Consider the following 21,208-nt stretch of genomic DNA (forward strand, 5'->3'; position numbering starts at 1 on the left):
CTGTAAAACAAACTATGATTCAATATTTTTTTTAAACAAAGCTAAATAGTGAGAGATGCCAGAATTGTAATAGCTAAGCTTTGTAAGCTATCTGCCCGAAAGGAAGAGTCTCATACTTTCCTTTGCATTTGGATTTCATTATATATCACGTAGGTTCCGCGCCTGTTATGAAAAAATTATAAGAAAATTGGGTTAATTCTATCAAAAACTTTTTAAAAAACCAAGGATAAAGATGTCCTTAAAACAAGCTTCACTCCTCATAACTACATGGACACTTTCATTCAGTGTTCTTGGCAACAACCTTGAATCAATTTGCCATCACCTTCTTCCTGCATATATTTTTTGGACTTTTCACTTGAGCCACAAGCTAAGCTGGATGGACCCAGCTTAACTTCACGGATCACCCAAAGCAGGCTAGCTCCTATCTTCTCAAAATATAAACCTGGTTACCATTCTTCGTAGGGCATTTAACAACACCTTCAGAGTGACGTGGTGGCTCAGTAGCTAAGATGCTGAGCTTGTCCATCAGAAAGGATGGCAGCTCAGCAGTTGAAATCCCTAGCACTGCATAATGAAGTGAACTCCCGTTACTTGTCCCAGCTTCTGCCAACCTTAGTCATACTAGTCACATGACCACGGAGATGTCTTCAGACAGTGCTGGCTCTTCGGCTTTGAAACGGAGATGAGCACCGCCCCCTAGAGTTCCTCTTGCACATATGTGCAAGGGGAACCTTTATCTTTAGGAATGAATTCAGTGGAATGGAAGGAAGAATAATCCTTTTTATATCCAAGTCCTACAATTTTCATTTGAGAAACTTGTTGGGGAAACCAAAGTCCACAGCGGTATAATCACAGGGATGTTATTTGTAAGTGTGAGGGAGAATTCTCAGTTAAAAATCAGTGCATGTAATAGTAAGTAGGGATGACCTTGAAAGACAAAGAGAAAGAACTACAGACTACAGAATCAACATGAAAAAGGTATCTCAGTCCACAGAAGGAGGAAGAGCATAGGAGAAGTTTCAGAAGTTTCCCTCCAAAGTTTTCAGAAGAGTAAAAGGAAAAGAAGGGAGAAATAACTTCAAACTTGTATAATTCGGTTAAAGTTGTGGTCCATTATTGTGCTTCTTGTCTGGTGGACCTCAAAGAACTGGCACTGAATTAAGTCGAAGCATAGCTTAACATTTCTCTTCCTCCTCCTCCTCCTCCTCTGATAGAAAATTATGCTAACTTAAATGAGTAGTACTGTCTTGATGGATCTGCAGTTTTACATGTAGCCCATGGTCACTGGGCTAACCTCCACTCAATTAAAGGAAATCGTATCTTTCCTAGAAAATGTCACGGAATGTATTAATGGAAATGGCAAACTCAGCCTGGTGCATGCTCAGACTCCGGTAGCTTTCCAGCAACATCCATTTCTTAGGTTGCCTGGGCTGCTTGATCCATGTTTGGAAGAGGAAGAAGGCCAGTTCTTTTCAGCAAATGCTGCTTCGCCGGGCTCTTCCCAATTAAGAGCACCAGCAGAGAAATGAGAAAGTGGAGCAGTGAGCAATGGCCATTTTTGCAGGGCGCTGTGAACTAATGATTGTGTGGGAAAAAATGTACACAGTTTAATTAAGCACATTGATTAAATCAATATGTCTCAAACAGCTTAGCGCTCCAATCAGCTTAATCTCATTAAATGTAATTTGGGCCTCGATAATTGATTAATAATGCATTAGGGTTTATGAATTATTGACTCCTGAGTTATTATAACTATGCCTTCTCCCTGCATGACAGGCATTGCTGCATGTTAATTATGAAGAGCACCCACTCTTCCCCTTTCTTTTCAATAACTTTCAGAGGAAGAAATGGACCCTGGAGTAGGAGATGTATGAGATTATTATGGCCTTCTTGGAATTGTTCCATTGAGTAAATATGTAGCATGTGTCGGGGGTAAGAAACCAGGAACCAGGATGGAGTTCAAAAGGACTGTGATTTTATATCATGCTACCCATACATAAGAATCTGATCTACTAATGGTCATGACAAATTGGTGTCAGATAAGCCCACAAGTAAAAAGCAGAGACATCCCCCTGCCAACAAAAGTGTGTATAGTCAAAGCTATGGTTTTTTTCCAGTTGCAATGTATGACTGTGAAGGTTGGGTCATAAGAAAGGTTGAGCGCCAAATAATTGAGGCCTTTGAACTATGGTGCTGGACAAGACTCCTGCAAGTCCCTTGGGCTGCAAGGCGATCAAACCGGTCAGTCCTAGAGGTGACCAACCCTGACTTCTCTTTAGAAGGCCAGATCCCGAAGGTGAAACTCAAGTACTTTGGCCACCTAATGAGAAAGAAGGACTCACTGGAGAAGAGCTTAATGCTGGAAATGATGGCGGGCAAAAGAAGAAGAAGGGGACGACAGAGAATGAAGTGGCTGGATGGAGTCACCAAAGCAGTAGGCGTGAATTTAAATGGACTCCAGAGGATGGTAGAGGACAGGAAGGCCTGGAGGAATGTTGTCCAAGGGATCGGAATGGGCCAGACATGACTTTGCAACAAACAACAACAACAAGCCCCCCCCTTATGTCAACGAATGTAAAGGGGGGCTGGACCTAGGTCTCCATACAGAGATGTAGCAATTCCAAACTGATAGTGTGTTTGACCCCACCATCGTTTTCAGTATGGTCATCTCCTACAGCATGCAGGGTATAACCAGTGTAGGTTTGTGATGGTCTCCCATGATGGACCAAGGAGTGGTTAATATCTTGACATGCCCTCTATTGAATGACGGCCATTCCATGGTTTTGTGCTAATGAGTTGCACCAAGCAAACATGTGCAAAGAGATACTTGCCTACACGTATAGGAGGACTGGATACCACATTTAGTGATTAGGGCACATTCTTTATAACAAAGTGCACCAACTGAAATCCCTATGGTAGGCAATAGAATTATTAAGTATTAAATTTCTGATGTATTTAATGCCACCCAGAGTCACTTAATAGTGAGATGTGTGGCATATTAATTAAATACGTAATTTAAAAACTAAATGTAGTTTAGGTTCAAATCAAATCAAGCTTATTGCACTCAAAGACCAGAGATGTATTTTAGGTTTTTTTAAGCCAAACATTCTGAAATTGGAGGAAATGCAATGTCTTTTGGAGATGATGTTAAGCAGTCCTTACCCTCCTGATACTTACAAATATTTTACTATTTGTAAGTATCCATTATCTTACCCACTGCAGTTCCCGATATACTAGATTTCCCCATCTACTATACTAGTAAAGACTTTTGTCCTTGCTACATTTTCCTTCAAACTATAGGTGCAGTTGAGGTGTTTCCTTTGCAGTTGACTTAGAAATGGATTCTAGAGAATTATTGTCTAGCTTCTCTTCCATGTTCCAGCCATGTGTGTGTGTGTGTGTGTGTGTGTGTGTGTGTATGTATGTTCCAGCATAACACTGGAATGACTTGAGCAATTTGAACCAAACTTGGTACACAGATGACTTACTCTTTGGAAACAAATTCTGTGGGGGTAAGACACCCCAACACCCCTCAGTGTGTGTGTTCTGTTAAGATACAGCCTGTCGTGCCTTAAAATGGCTTCTACTGTACTGCCCTAAAATGGCTTCTACTGTGTAGTGCAGTGGAGTTACTATGGTAACAGCTTCACAGTACTCCACAAGGTAAGGTAAAGGGGAAAATCCAACATTAGAAATTATGTTTGGTCTCGACACCCCCCCCCTATAAATAATACCTGGCCAACGCCGGTTATCGACTAGTAAATTATAAGGATGCAATGTAGGCACCCCCATCCACTGTTCTGTCAATACTAATTTTATGTGATGCTCAGAATGAGTGGGAATCAATCTGATTTCCTAACCAAAAAAGCCTTCAAATACCCAGTGCGCGCTGAGCTTCCAATCACCAATGTCTGTCTTATAAAAGAGTGAAATATGACACTCAAGAGGGAGTAAACTCCTTCTCTTTCTAAATAGTGAAAGAGCTTTGAACAGTCCCAGGCTATGGCATGAAACTAACCCATAGATTTCTCAGAGTTTTGCATTTCCTGAGGTTCAGTAGTAAATTCCCATCACTTCTCCAATACTAGGCAGGCATAATTGAAAAGGTCAGATGTTGTAATGTTTAAGCAAGAGCTATCTAGGCATTCAAGCTGAACCAGGGAGAACTTCTTGCCAAACCATAAATGGCTGATAGGCCATATTTTCTACCCTGTTATCTGAGTCAAGAGACAGTGCTAGCTAAGGTTGATGGCATAAAGCATGCCTATCATTTCTAAATTGGGCTGGGAAGTTCTCCTGAAATCTAGAATTGCACCTGCCCATCAATTTTGATTGAATTTGACTACCTCCACCAATGATCTGAGCCACTAGAAGGGCTAGGAGTCCCTTTTTGGGAGAGGGGCGGTCTAAAAATCTAAGAAATAAATAAATAAATAAATATCCATGAACATCCTTTGTGGATGATTTTGCTCAACTTTGTTTCTTATGCTTCCTCCAACTTTTCATCTTTGGCATCATCAATCATCCTCTATTCCATCAATTGCTGAATTGTCTCTGATCAACTGTTTCCAGCCATTATTGCGAATCATTTTTGAAACTCGCATTCTTTTTTTTTAATGGTGTTTTTAAAGCTTTCTCTCCTGAACCTATTCAAGTTGGACATCACCATCTTTGGTACTTTTTAGGATATGTTATCTCTGGGTCCTTGGAGCTCTCTGAATTTGGTGGTTTTCTTGCAGACATTTCATTACCAAACTATGTAATGTCATCCAAGAGAACCAATGATATTACCTGGTTTGATAATGAAATGTCTGTGGAATTCTTGGTGTTCTCTGAACTTGGTTGTTTTCTTGCAGATTACACAAACTAAGTAACGTCATCAGTGCTTAGATGTAATGAAATATCTGCAAGAAAATCACCAAATGAGTACCAAGTGTCCTTCAGTTCAACTTTGAGCTACAAATATTCTCTTCTATTGGTAGGTTATCTCTCCTTTTCTTCTCCAGGCAGAAAACTGAAGTCTGTGGCATGTTACTTTTCTCTTTTATTCAAGAAGAATTATCCTATCTGCCTCTAATGACTAGGATGGTCTTGGAGAAGACAGGAAAGCAAAACCAACCTGCTCAATAAAGAAAGAATACTTAGTAAATATGGGGTAGTGAACTGGCAAGAACCTCCACTAAAACAGTCATGTAAGCAGGCATTTAGATTCCCCCATTCACAAAGAAAGAAAACCTAAATTATTTCTGAAATTGCCTCCCAAATCCCAAAGTAGATCAAGAAGCTTTGCCCATTTTGTTTCATGTGTCACCAGCCACAGCCTTTGCTTCCTCCCTAAAGACCACCTGAGGTTTGCCCAGCCTTGCCATGAAAAACAGAAATCGTGCCATCTGTGCGTTTTGTTGGTGACACATGAACTAAACTGAGCTGGTTATTTTCCTATTTCTCTTCCCCACCAAACCTCTTTTCCTCTAGAAAATGCTTTGAATTTGTTTCTAGCCTGCAGTTGAATTAGATTCCCTTACCTGACTTTGAATATTTAATATTTGCCTCCTCCCTCCTCCTTCTTTTTTTGTACTGCAACTGGATTCCTGGAATGCAACACCTACTTCTCCTTCAGTTGCACAAAGTAGAGGGAGAGAGAGAGAGAGAGAGAGAGAGAGAGAGAGAATGAAAAAAGGACAAAGAACAAAAAGAGAGAGAGAGAGAAATGGCTGGACCATTGTCTTCAAAACAACAGAGGAACATTTGCTTTGTTCCTTAATAGCTTTTACAAGCATCTCCCTTTTTCATCCCACCTTACAGCCTTTGAAACAAAATATTTGTCTCAAGATGAGAATAAAAACAACTGAAAGTGGGCTTCGACGTGAATATTAATTGTGTGAAGCCAGACTGTGAAAAATGTAGAAAGACTTTTTCTTTTGGCTCTTGAAATAAGCATCCAGGAGCAGGCATGTTTCCTGTGCAAAAATGAGTTCAAAAATCCAAGGCTTTTAAACATTATTTTGAAGACGTTAACGATGAAAGTTTCCTGAGTAGAGTAAGAAAAGCACATAGCACAAAACCTCATCTCAGACTTACAAGCTAAAAGACCAGATGTATAAAAAAGAGTTTGGGTCTAACACAAAAATAGGAATGTATATTAAGGCTCTAATTTTTCTTATTGCTGTTCTATCCAACAAGGGCAGCTGTTTCTTTCTTTCTTTTTCTTTTCTAAATCCCCCTAGAGCCAAGAAATTTGCACCATCAACATTCAGGAGTGATTTTCACTTTCCAAAAAACCAATAAAATAGCTTTATAGACTTCCCTACACTTAAGATGCCTAATTCAGTTATTTCTAAATAAATCCTCGTCTCCCCACTTCAAAAAAAAAAAACTGTCAATGCCCCCACTTTCATCTGTGATAATACCTCCTCTTGTTGCTTTCAAAAACAAATGTGAAAAATAGAGTTGGTAAAACAGGCTCTTCCCGGCTGCAGAATATTAGTCTCTCCTCGCTATATATCACATTTTGAGTCGCCATATTGACTGTCGCTCACAATCTGGATGGGAATCCAGTTTGCATAGATGACAATGTAAAACAAACACATTAACCAAAGGGCAAATTAATAAACAGAGGGCGGCAAAACATTGGCCTTGCTAGTGGAATGGCGACCAAAGGAGAGAAGATGAATCTGAATTTCTCCTGCCATGAGTTTTCCTGTGGTATATGGCCTCTCTTCTCTACCCTGTTTGCAATCTAGAATAGAATATAATAACAGAGTTGGAAGGGACCTTGGAGGTGTTCTAGTCCAACCTCCTGCTCAGGTAGGTAACTTTATACCATTTCACATAAATGGTTGTCCAATCTCTTCTTAAAAATTTCAAATGTTGGCTTATTCACAATTTCTGGAGGCAAGTTGTTCCACTGATTAATTGTTCTGTCAGGAAAATTCTCCTTAGTTCTAGGTTGCTTCTCTCCTTGATTAGTTTCCACCCATTGCTTCTTGTCCTGCCTTCAGGTGCTTTGGAGAATAGATTGACACCCTCTTCTTTGTGGCAACCCCTGAGATATCAGAACACTGCTATCATGTCTCCCCTAGTCCTTCTTTTCTATATCAGCAGTATTAGCCTAAAGGGATTGATGAGCTATATACTTGCACATCCTACATGCCTAGCCATTACATTATTCTTTTTTTGGAGAAAGTAATGCTACACACAGCTACCCATATTTTAAGAAAGCTAATATGGCCTCATTTACGAATGTATTGAAAATGCATTCAGGACAGGGCATGTCCTGAAGAGGTTTTCAACATCCCAACCTCTCCTGATTGCAATTAGAAGTATTAACTTAGAGGGATTGATAGCAATGGCACTTAAACTTTATATGCTGCCCCATAGTATCTCTGGGTGGTTTACAAGGTCAGCATCTTCCCCCCAACAATATGGCTCCTCATTTTCCCAACCTCGGAAGGATGGAAGGCTGAGTCAACCTTAAGCCCGGTGGGAATCGAACTGCTGGCAGTTGGCAGAATCAGCCTGTAATACTGCGTCCTAACCACTGCAGCACCAGGGCTCTACCACAGCTACTATTTTAGTTTACATATAAGAATGCAGAATACATTTAGGTTTACATATCCTGCATTCAAGAATAAGCTAGAAACATCAGCTTGAAAAGCGCCAGTGAGGATATTGTACTTCTGGCATGCCACATTGGAAAGATCACGCTAGGATGGTTGTGCAAACCCCACCAATTGTGGTTGGATTTATACAAATGAAAGAAGACATGGCTTAATGCATGCGTCACAAGTCTTTGCGTGTGCTGTGTGGTACACCAAGGGAAGCAAGAAATTGCACTGTTCTTTGATCGTTCTTCTCAGATCTTCTAAAAGTCCATTAATGAACCTTTTGTAATTTCAGGACTGGCAAGGCCTGTTCTGGATCTTAACTCCATTTTCTAGCAGTAACACCTTCTCACTAACACTTTGTAAAATGCTATCTATCAAATCACTAGTGCATTTAGAATCTAATTTGCTCTACCAGTTGCAATTGTTACGCTACTTAGTTGGGGGGGGGAAATGTAATTAATATTTTTTAAATAAGCCTTTGTCTTCCTCCCCTCCCACCCCTTTTCTTGTTGTTCTTCACCAAATTCATTTAATTAACAGTAGCTGAACTTATCAAGGAGGTTGCTCTTTTGGTTTGGTTTTTGTTTTGTATTTTTTCCAGCAAACCCCTAGATACAAAAAAGGTTGACTCCAAACCCCGAATCATTTCAAGCATTCGGTCTTAGGCAGCAACATGGCAGTATGTTCTTCTGTGACTAAGAAATACAATTCCTTCCTGTTGCTTGATGCAATTTAGCATGTGTTGACTTTGGTCTATCAAAAGTTGGAAAGATGGCACTTCCTGTTTCAGAAGGTGAAGAGGATAATGCAGACTCCTGGAGTTTGGTCATTCTTGATTCCCTACCTACTTGATTAGACTTGTTGTTTCTCCTGAACAACATGTCACTGCGTTAATTGTTTGCTAGCCGAGCTGAGAATATACTGCGCAGGTCATAGGCAGGTCATAGGCCTTATCAGCAAGTGATGCACTGCGCCTGCTCATCACACATTCCAGAGACTTCTTTACCTTTTGATCTTCTGTCCGTCTGCCAAGAAGGTGGACGAGAATTGCTTTTGCCAAAATGTAACAATTAGATAGATTTGTTTATTTTCTTATTTCTTATTTTCATATTAAAAGTTTTTGTTTTAATTAGAACATGTTCTCGGGTTTTTTATTTTCGCTTCTTGAAGATATGCTGTTTGGAAAAGCCGTCGGTCTAAGACCTCATTAATTCAGGGTGAAATATTTCCCCTGACACAACAAGGCTATGCAAATGATTTCAGTTGGATCTTTACTTCGTCACAGGCTAACATGTGGTTGACAATGCATTGTGTTCTGTGAACCCCGAATGAATCTTGACTTCATTCAGAAAATCGGAGGATACTTTCTAGTCATTGCCAAGTCAATAGAAATGGAAGGCTCTCTCACACTGCCATTTAACATTTAGGAATCTGAATGCTGGGGATATGGCCGGGTGGTCTCTGAGTTTGGTTATTTTCTTGCAGACATTTCAGTACCAAACTACATAACATTATCAGTGTGATCAAGCTCACAGAGCACCAAGGAACCCATCGTTCATCCCTGAGCTACAAATACAAGTAGTCCTTGACTTATGTCCACAATTGAGCCCAACATTCCTCTTGTGAAGTGAGACATTTGTTAAGTGAATTTTGCCCCATTTTATGACCTTTCTTGCCTCAGTCATTAAGTGAATCTGGCTCCCCCCCATTGACTTTGCTTGTCACAAGGTCGCAAAAAGGGGATGGCATGACCTTCGGACACAGCAAAAGTCATAAATATGAACCAGTTGCCAAGGGTCTGGATTTTGATCACATGAGCACGGGGATACTGGTAAGGTCATCACTGTGAAAAACGGTCATAAGTCACTTCAGTGCCATTGTAACTTTGAATGGTCACTAATTGAACTGTGGTAATGTGAGGACTACTCATATTCTCTGCCGAAAAAGCAATTGCTACCAACCTGCCTTCCATGGAGGACCTGTATACTGCACAATTCAAAAAGAATGCTGTGAAAATATCTACAGGCCCCTCACATCCTGGACATAAATTGTTTCAACTTCTACCCTCAAAATGACACGCTCCTTCCGTATAAAGCTCAAGACCCACCTCTTCCAATTAGCTGGCCTGGCTCAACCATAGTTTTATCCTATTGCTCCTGACGGGTTTTTTAAATTTTGTAATTTTAACTGAGGGTGTTTTAAATAGTTATTTTAATTCTATTTTATATATATTTTATGAGTGTTACCTCCTCCATGTACATGTACGTGTATGTGTTTATTTGTATTTGTATATGTATTGTATATATATGTATATTGTATGTGTTTTATTGTACGCCGCCCCGAGTCCTTTCGGAGAGGGTGCGGCTAACAAATTAAATTTCATTTCATTTCATTTCACTACAGAACACCGCACACCAGAACAATAAGACACAAGGACAGTTTTTCCTTAAATGCCATCACTCTGCTAAACAACTAATTGCCACAACATTGTTATATTACCTACTAAGACTGTATTACTATTATTCTTCTCTTCCTTCCTATTACCTTTCTCTTCCCACTTATGACTATAACCATGTTGCTTGTATCCTTCAATTTATATTGTTTTTATTTGATTCCTAGTATGATTTGATTGTTTAATAGTAACCTATGACTATCACTAAGTGTTGTATCTTATGATTCTTGATGAATGTGATCAATTTTATTTTTCTTTATCTACACTGAAAGCATATTCACCAAAGACAAATTCCTTGTGTGTCCAATCACACTTGGCTAATAAAAAATGCAATTCTATTCTATTCCATTCCATTCTTGATGCGTGTCATGTCATCAGGACCACGGATAGCTCTGAAGCAGCAGACTGTTTCTCATAGTGCAGCATCTCTTCCAAATTGAAGCCCATGGGATATATTGTGACTCTTGTGCTCCTTTAACATTTTTTAAATATAAAATAAAGTAGAAGAGAATTCTTCATTGGCCAAGCGTGATTGGACACACAAGGCATTTGTCTTTGGTGCATATGTACATAAGAGAATAAAATGCATTCATCAAGGATAAAGAGATACAACACTTAGTGATAGTCAAGGTTGCTAATAAGCTATCAAATCGTACTAGGAAACACATGAAAAGAATATTTACCTGTGGACAATGGAAATCCATGAAGTACTTTGGTTCTCCCTGGGCTGTTCTCAGAAAAAAAAAGAAGAAGCCAGAGGGGCTGCTAGCATGTATTGGGTGGTTTTTTTGGGGTGGGGGATTTATTTGAGTTGACAGACAAGTCTCTGCAATTTTCATGGCACAATTTTGGAAGCGGTTTGCCACTATCAGATTTCTAGGGCTTAGAAGTTTTTTTTTTCTTTCCTAGCGTTTCAATTGGCTCAAAGTCACCTACTAGCTTTATGCCTAGACATGGGACTAGAACTCCCCATCTCCTGGTATCTAGCCTGGTTCCTTAACCACTACACTAAATTGGCTGTCAACATTTATGGCAGCTTTGTCAACATTTGAACTGGTGGTGCACAAAGTCTTATTTTCCTTTTAAATCAGATAAGGATTGAGGCCAACTCTCCCCCACTTCATATTGTTCACAGAGTAAGCTCTCCAGTTGTGAAAGCTGTTAAATTGTTTTCCCCACCTTCCCAAATTGTACCAAGTTTGATATTCAGTTCTGCCTAGGCTTTAAATGCAGAGAAAAGTTTGAATGGAATACATTGATCTCATGCTATTATTAACCATCCAGTTCTCTCCCTCTGTATTCCTCTTTCCATAAAAAGCCTGCTGATCTTTTGAAAAGGGGGAAAAAGGCGCTTTTCATAATGAGGGTAAAACTATTCAATCTAGTTTTTGACAAGAGATTTATCTTCCCTTCCTACACGCACCTTTTTAAAGCGATTTGAAGCCTGCAGTGGGATGGAAGTCATGCACCTTCTGCTTGGAATCCAAGTATAAAAAGTTTCCTAAAAAAGGAAGAACAAAAAAAAGAAAAAAGAGAGAGAGAGAGAGAGAACTTCATAGAAAAGATAAGGCATCCATTGTTTTTTATAATGTCATTAACATTTGCAAATGTATTCTTTTAGTGAAACGAATGGCATTTTTTTTTAATTTAAAGGGCTTTTGGATGTCTGATGATGAAAGTATGACAAAAAGAGAAAAAAATGGATTGAAAAAAAAAATAGCACTCTGTAGATACCAATGGCTTTCTGTCCAGGAGGAAGTGGAATTTAACAGAATGACTGGAGGTCATTCTAGTCCAACCTACTGCTCAAGCAGGACACCACCGATCCTCAAACTACAGCCCACTGGCCGGATACAGCTCACCAATGCAAAGTATCTGGCCTGCAGAGTGGTGGGATTCAGCCCTCACCGTCGGCCTTATCTTCCAGCAAGCAGCCACTCCAGCTGCATTTCTGGTTAGTTATTTTACCTGTTGAGCTGCACTTCCGACCACAATGCTGCTGCTGAAGGTAAGGCCAACGGGTGCTGGGGAGGACCAGCTGATGGAGGGGTAATCTCGCCAGTGCAGCCAAGGGATCCACAGCCAGTGGGTGAGTAGGGGAGGGGCTGCTGCTGGCTTGAAAAGCAGCTCTGCTGCCAGTTTGTAAAGTAGTGCTTTAAAAGTCTTTAAAAAATGCTTTGAAAACAGGCTTTCGGGATGTTTTTCACAGCCATATGATCCAGGGCCGGTGGGTGAGTAGGGGAGGGGCAAGTACAGCAAGGACAAAGGCAAAATGGATTGCTAAATTGGCCACGCCCACCCAGTCAAATGACCACCTAGCCATGCCCACTCAGTCACATGATCACTTAGCCATGCCTACACAGCCAGTCCAGCCCCCCCCCCCAACAGTCTGAGGGACCATGAGTTGGCCCCCTGTTTAAAAAGTTTGACGACCCCTGCCCTACACCATTCCCAACAAATGGTTGTCCAATCTCTTGTTAAAAACCCCCAGTGTTGGAGCACCCACAACTTCTGGAGGCAAGTCAAATTTGATGCTTCCTTATTCTGACATGCCAAGCTGCATAACTAAAATAGATTCTTGCCTGCAATTTTTAACAGAAACATATCAAAATGACCAAATCCTCCAAAATCTCATTTTCTCCCTTTGGAATCTGGAAAGTAAGGCAAGTGGCATCAAAAAGATAGAAGGCTGTATAATGTTATTTGTTGATTATAGCACATTCCATCTGATGCACTGAGCCTGCCATCAGAGGGCAAGCATTTCTACCCATTTTCCTACCATCTATCAGTAGAGAAAGGAAAAACAAATTATGCATTAAGAAGCCAGAAGGTTCAGGGTTTCTATGCAAAGTTCAGAATTATTCCCTCAAACCCCCCCTCCAAAAAAAACCCAGCACAACAATTTAATTCCCAATCTAATGTTGGGAATATGATCCTGAATAGGGATGATACTCTACTTGTAATCACGTGGGACAATAATTTCTATTGCTAAGTAAGGAAGATATTAAATGAGTTGTACTGTTGTGGCCTGCCAGCGGCCTGTGGAGCTGGCAGCAGATTTGGACAGTGAGGAGGTTGGGGAGGAACATGGGCCAGTCCTGGAGTCTGGGGAAGGCTCCAATGAGGGCTCTGTGTTGGAGGCAGAGAGAGGGCCAGAGCCGTATGCCAGTTATCAGCTGCCTTCAGAATCAGACATCAGTGAAACAGACGAACAGCTGGAGCCTCTTCCCAGTGTGTGTATGCACAGAGTTGCCAGACAAAGGGAACAGCTAAAGAACAGGGGAGTAAGGCCACAGGTGGACAATGAATGGCCCCTCCCAGAGGAAATAAAAGAGGAGCGAAAGGGGAGTGGAGTTTGCAGGAGACAATTTGTTTGCTTAATTGGTTCGTGACTGTCTGAAACTCCTTGCCAAGTTTTGCAAATATCGGAGATGGTCTGTGATAGTAAATCCAGATGAGGATCCTTGGCTTTGAAATGGAGATGAGCACTGCCCCCTAGAGTCAGGAACAAATAGCACATATGTGCAAGGGGAACCTTTACCTTTAACTGCATGGAAAAATTCTCACCTTGTCTTAAATTACAAGGACCTTACAAGGTTCTCTTTGATCCCAGCCTTCCATCTTTTTCACTCTCCCCCCTCCCTCCTTCCCTTAACTTTGCAAATAGGTTTAGTACCGCCCTACAGAAGAGGTACTTGGCTCTTGTTCGTAGCGTTGGGAATGAGGATTAACAGAAAGGTACCACTCCGGCTATGCTGATTTTAACCCCGAGAAAGGAATAGAGGAAGCACACTCCTAAAAGCAATTGTCCCCCTGCCAAATAGAACCAAACCAAAGGATCATTTGTAGTCATTTTCAAACAGACTCCTGAAGGCAACTTTCCCATGAAGGTGGTCCTGCCAAGCAACAGATGCACGTCTGGCATAGAATAAATGAAGTGCTCCAAAGGAGCAATTATACGTGAGCTTCAAATTGGTGTTTGTGAGCATGCATGCACATGGATGCATGTCTACGAAAAACAGAGGGCATAGCCTATCCTGTTGTTGTTTTTTAGCAATGTCGTTCCAGTTAGTAAAAATTCCAGATTTTTATTTCTTTGGATTATTAACATTTCCAGTCCCCAGAGAATTTCAGATAGCTGTTTGTTCTATTGTTTACTTTTTAAACAGCCAACATTTTGAATGGCTGCAGAACAGGAAAATAAAATAAAATAAAATGCACCTCTTGCAAAATTGGACAATTCATTTTCAGCTGGCCCTTCCAAATGGGGTTGGCTAATGTACTGACCTCACCACTTCACAACCAACAACCTGGGGTCTTTTCCTTTTTTTATTTTTTTACCAGCTACAAACTGGATTATTTTATGCAAACTAAACATATGTTTTGAAATTCAGCCCCTCTTGCGTGCTTAGTACTAGATCACTAGATGGAGATAGAGATCTGTGGATGCTGGTAACTGCAAGGGAGGCCCCTGATTTGTTTGGATATTGGCTGAGCTGTAAGCCCAGATTAATTCTTACGTTAAATATATTTCAGTTTTCCAGGATTTTATCCCAGGCTGAAGAAGAGTTTATCCCATATGCAGAAGGCATATGAGAGTGAAATCATAAGAGCAGCAGGCTAGAGAAGATGTTAATTTTCTCCCCTATTGTTGTTGGTTTTTTGTTTTGAATACATTAAATTAGAATTTTTACGATACAATGAAAGTATAAAAAGAAAAAGGAAGAGAAAAGAAAAGTGAAAAAAAAAGAAAGGAAAACCGAATTTTGACTCCCATCATTCTTTCTCTCCAGTAACTGCCAACTTACTCTTTCCTCTCTCTCTTTAACCCTTTCTAATTCTAAATCCACAATTCATCAATTCAGTTTTTTCTTCATTTAGTAAAAAGTCCATGTAAGTTTTCCGGTCTTTTAAACAAGTCTTTATCTGTTTCCTCTGACCAATTTTCTCCTCATTATTAAATCTTCTTCAGCTATTTGAAATAAATGCTTCTGCCATATATTTCAGTCACAGTCCAATGTTATGTACCTGATGGTGACCTCACTTCCTTAAATGTGTGATATTTCATTTCATTTCATTTCATTTTATTATTTTATTTTATATTATATTATTTTATTATTTTATTATTTTATTATTTTATTATTTTATTATTTTATTATTTTATTATTTTATTATTTTATTATTTTATTATTTTATTATTTTATTATTTTATTATTTTATTATTTTATTATTTTATTATTTTATTATTTTATTATTTTATTATTTTATTATTTTATTATTTTATTATTTTATTATTTTATTATTTTATTATTTTATTATTTTATTATTTTATTATTTTATTATTTTATTATTTTATTATTTTATTATTTTATTATTTTATTATTTTATTATTTTATTATTTTATTATTTTATTATTTTATTATTTTATTATTTTATTATTTTATTATTTATTTTATTATTTTATTATTTATTTTATTATTTTATTATTTTATTATTATTTTATTTTATTATTTTATTATTTTATTTTATTTTATTTTATTTTATTTTATTATTTTATTTTATTTTATTTTATTTTATTATTTTATTTTATTATTTTATTATTATTTTATTTATTATTTTATTTTATTTTTTGGATTAATATGCTGCTTCTCCTCTAATACCTTGAGGCAGATTACATGGGGGATTCCTTCATTGTATCCCATAGTAACCATCTCGTATGAATTAATTGTTTTTAATTAACTGATTTTCCCAGTTGCAATGTATGGCTGTGAAAGTTGGACCATAAGAAAGGCTGAGCACCAAAGAATCGGGGCTTTCGAACTCTGGTGCTGGAGAAGACTCCTGCGAGTCCCTTGGACTGCAAGGCGATCCAACCGGTCAGTCCTAGAGGAGATCAAACCTGACTGCTCCTCAGAAGGCCAGATCCTGAAGAGGAAACTCAAATACTTTGGCCACCTAATGAGAAGGAAGGTCTCCCTGGAGAAGAGACTCATGCTGGGAACGATGGAGGGCAAAAGAAGGAGATGACATAAAATGAGGAGGCTGGATGGAGTCACAGAAACAGTAGGCGTCAGTTTAAATGGACTCCAGAGGATAGTAGAGGACAGGAAGGCCTGAAGGGGACGTTGTCCATGGGGTCGCGATGGATTGGACATGACTTCACAACTAACAACAATTAATTAATTTGGGCTGAGAATTGCTCCGCAAGTGAAGGTTGAAGATGGACTTAAATTATCCCAGTCATAACACCTTAACTGCTACACTTCCTGACTCACATACAAACTCCCAGAGAAAGCATGATGGAGAGAGAAAAACCCAGGCATCTCAGCACACTTCGTCCACCTTCCGAGTAAGAGCCCAATCAAAATATTAAGTGTGTTTGGAGGAGTCATTGCAAGCTGACACTTGAAGATGCTCACGGACTACCTGTCGAGTTTAAGAGTCCTGTCTGCCAGAACAGGTCCAAGAGAGACTGAGTCCTTTGTGGATAGTCTATTTAAATCTTGAACTGACAACGGTCCACAGAGATTCAGTGGCAGCATGGATGATGGAACTGAATGGGTTTGACAAGAACCCAATTCTCTTCCAAGTTAAAAAAAAAAATCACCTTTGTTTAAATGGTTAAAGCTGAACAACTTCACTTTTTGAATGATATATTGAATACAGAGAATAAATAACAGTAGCAATAGCACTTAGACTTATATACCACTTAATATATACCTAATATAATATGTTATCTCACCCTGGAAATTAACACATATCCTAGAAAAAAGCCCCCAACTTTGCATGAACCTCTCAACCATGCAAGAGGTGATAGCAATAGCAATAGCACTTAGACTTATATGCCACTTCACAGTGCTTTACAGCCCTTTCTAAGCATTTTATAGAGTCAGCATATTGCCCTCAACAATCTGAGTCAAACTTGTGACAGCCTGGTGAGATTGTCAAATTGCAGTCAGCCGGCAGAAGTAGCCTGCAGTACTGCACTCTAACCACTGCACCACCGCGGCTCATATGTAACAAAAATGATATCGGAAAATACTTTCAGTCTCTGCTCAAATCAAAGCAGAAGAAACCTTAGATTGGGAAGGCTGCCATTGTCCTATTTTGCTCTGGTAACGTAAAATGGTGTGAAAAGGCCATAACTTCATTTAATTATCTGCTAGTAAGGCTCATCCCAAGATATGAGTTTCTCAAACCATTTTCTCCTCAGAAACCTACCTACACTCTGCAAAGCAATTTATAGAAGTTATGTGATGCACCTATCCCAGACCCTATTTTCAAAACATATAGAAGAAAGTCAGCAATCAACACAAAATACTTAAGAGGAACTCAAATTGCCTCCTGCTTCAGAATAAATTCAGGCTTTGAAATAGATACTATGGCAATGGTACATGATGGATATTTCTGCCGTTTTGACTCCAATTTAGCCTTGTCTGCATTTACAAGAATGACTTTGGTGTTAGGAAATAACAACAGCATTGCAAGTGGGATGGTACCATCCGTTGTCTTCTCTTCTCAGTTCCAGTGAGATCTGGAAGTTGAGTTATTAGTGTTTTGTCTCACCTAACTTCAGGCTGAGAACTACCATCATTGAGTCTAAATGGGTGGAGACATCAACTTGAGAAAAAAAGGAGGATATGGATGGAATCCATCTAGACTCCTATTCAGGCATGGGATCCAGTGATGGGATTCAATTTTTTTTTACTACCAGTTCTGTGGGTGTGGCTTGGTGGGCGTGGTATGGCATGGTGGGCTTGGCTTGGTGGGCGTGGCAGGGGAAGGATACTGTAAAATCTCCACTCCATCCGCACTCCAGGGGAAGGTTATTGCAAAATCCCCATTTCCTCCTGATCAGCTGGGAATCGGAAGGCAGAGAATAGATTGGGGGGGGGGGGGGCAGCCAGAGTTGGTATTTACCGGTTCTCCGAACTATTCAAAATTTCCACTACAGGTTCTCCAGAACTGGTCAGAACCTGCTGAATGCCACCTCTTTTGGGTTCTTACCCAGGGGCGGGTTGCTACTGGCATTACCGGCGTGCAAACATTTTTGGGGACTAAACGTGTCCTTTTTGCTGTATCAGGAAGCCTCGGTCAGAACAGGAGGCCAGGCCCAAACTTTGAGATGATGACTAAGGTCCCTATTAGTAAGAAGCCTTCTGTACCTTGTGATTTTCTACACTTGCTCATTCATTCAGTTTCATTCCACTATGATCTAGACAATGGATTCTCAATGATGAAAGGCCAGCTCATAACAAGGGCTTGCTCAGGAGTCAAAACTTTGGCTGTAGCCTGTTTGCGGGCACCAGCGGAAACTTGGGTGGTGCTTTGAATACTTGGCTTTAAACGTTTCTCTTTCAGAGTCCTGATGATTTCTAGATTAATAACCGTTTGCTCATTTTCTGTTTATTAGTCTTGCCCACCCAGTTGCCTTAATATGTCTTGTTTCTAATTCCTAACCTTCCTCAAAATAGATGAGGTTGTGCTTCATAACAGTGCAAATATGCCAAGATATGTGGGTGACAGTTGCTTCAGAATATTGTAGATTAGAATCAGAATAGAGCTGGAAGGGACCTTGGAGGTCTTCTAGTCCAGCCCCATGCTCAAGCAGGAGATCCTATACCATTTCAGACAAGCAGTTTCTTCTTAAAAGCCTCCGGTGATGAAGCACCTACAACTTATGGAGGCAAGCTGTTCTACTTGTTAATTGTCCTCACAGTAGGGAAGTTTCTTCTTAACTCCAGGTTGCTTCTCTCCTTGATTAGTTTCCATCCCTTGTTTCTTTTCTTGCCCTCTAGTGCTTGGAAAATAAATTGACCCCTCCTCTTTGTGGCAGCCTCTCAAATACTGGTTAGATAAGATTGAAACTTTCTGCAGCTTCCTTGTACAGGTCCGTGCCCAATGTTACATCAACCATTGCTTTTATTGTGCTAGTAACTGGGCCTTTATATGAAATCACCAACTCTCTTGGGTCATGCACTTAACAGTGAGCAAAGGCATCATGTCCCAATGTCTGGAACTCTTCTCTTTGTGGCCTGGTCTTTTCAGATCCTTTCTCTTTCAAAAGATTAGTCCATTCATACCATGGTAGCACAAAAGGAGGTTGCCAGGCAACGCAGCTCATGAAACAACCCCACTAGGATATGAAAATGGAGAACAAGGCAGTTCATGGGCAAAAAGCAATTTAACATTTGTAATGCTCTTATTTACTCTGTGCAACACTAGCAAAGGTTTTGGTGTGTATTATATAGAGGCACTATATATATATAATGTTATACTTGTACTGATAAATAAATAAAGGGAGACTAGTATAGATCTATTTCGAGCTAATTAGCTCTCATCACTATATATATATATATATATATATATATATATATATATATATATATATATATATATATATATATATATATATATATATATATATATATATATATATATATATATATATATATATATATATATATATATATATATATATATATATATATATATATATATATATATATATATATATAATCCCAGTAAGGGTATGGCTAGCTGATGAGAGCTAATTAGCTCGAAATAGATCTATCCTAGTCTCCCTTTATTTATTTATCAGTACAATTACAACACACACACACACACACACACACACACACACACACACACACACACACATATATATATATATATATATATATATATATATATATATATATATATATATATATAGTGTAAGGTTGAAACAAGGAAGAGGTTTTTTTTTTTTTTTGCTTCTCCCACCCCCAGGATGCTGTATCCAAAAACTGTGTCTGTACATAGATGCTTTGAAGCAGGATTAGGAAGGAGAGAGAAAGCATGGATGAAAACTGTCAGAGGAAGAAGTCAGAAGCCCTTGAAAGTTTGTGATGAAAGGAAAGGAATATTGAATTTAAAAATACACTCAGCAGGTTGCAGCTTCTGGTCAATCTTGTCTGGTCCTGGAAGCTAAGCACGGTTGGATGTGTTTAATATTCTACAGGAAATTCCAGGGTTCTGGGCTAGATTGGGAAGTTGAAGAAGCATCCTAGTTGATAGGCAGCTAAGCACGGTTGGATGTGTTTAATATTCTACAAGAAATTCTGGAGTTCTAGGCTAGATTGGAAAGTTGAAGAAGCATCCTAGATAATAGGCAGCTAAGCAAGGTTGGATGTGTTTAATATTCTACAGGAAATTCCAGGGTTCTGGGCTAGATTGGAAAGTTGAAGAAGCATCCTAGATGATAGGAACCTAATGAGGGTTGAATGTGTTTAATATCCTACAAGAAATTCCAAGTCTGGATGTGCCCATGAAATCATAAGGTTGACTTGAAAGGTTGACATTTGTCTAGACCAGTGTTTCTCAAACTTGGCGACTTTAAGTCCTGTGGACTTCAACTCCCAGAATTCCCCAGCCAGCTGCTGGGGAATTCTGGGAGTTGAAGTCCACAGGACTTAAAGTCGCCAAGTTTGAGAAACACTGGTCTAGACCCTCTTTTATGAAGAACTCTATGAAAACCTCTTTGGTGGCAGTTTTACAGGACCAGAACTCACAGTCTCCTAGTTTCTACCTTGATGCCTTAATCACTAGGTCAAACTAGTTCTCCATGGTTCATCTCACACAGCACCATTTCTAATGATGGCCAGATGCCAGTGCACTCACTCAGGTGAGGCAGGAGTAAGACATCAACATTCCATGTAATGGGCTACCTCCTTCTCTGAATCTTGAGGGCAACAGTGATTTGTATTTTTTTTTAAATGCCACTTTTAAAAATGAAAACCATATAAGTGAGTGATAGCCATTTTCCAAGTGGCAATAAAGTGTCTCACTTCATTTCTTGAAAAATAATCTTTCACTTTTTAAAATAAAGGGCAGCATTTCACCATTTTTGAAAAGTTTACCATTGACTGTATTTAACCTTGGGCGATGATCTAGGCTTTCCCATCTCTCTTGCTTTGAGAAACAGTTCTAAAGTATCTCTCTTCCCATTGGCATAGCAAAATACAGTTGTGGCTTGTTGAGACGTTGATCTGATTCCCTTCTAATTTTTCCTCTCTCCTTATTTAATTTACCAGATTATCTGAGTAAAGTTTTCCAGTTCAGAAATGCTCTTAAACTGTCCCTTCTGTGATCTTGAATTGTCCTGATC

The 21,208-nt window shown here is 39.2% G+C and overlaps 1 protein-coding gene across 3 annotated transcripts in view; it reads left to right on the plus strand.

The window, feature by feature from the left end:
• Window positions 1-21,208, plus strand: part of AGBL1 (AGBL carboxypeptidase 1) — a 384,955-nt gene that overhangs the window by 104,348 nt on the left and 259,399 nt on the right. The gene's annotated exons all lie outside the window — the stretch shown is intronic.

Source organism: Natrix helvetica (assembly GCF_964273705.1).
Source record: "Natrix helvetica genome assembly, chromosome: 12".
Lineage (NCBI taxonomy): Eukaryota > Metazoa > Chordata > Lepidosauria > Squamata > Natricidae > Natrix > Natrix helvetica.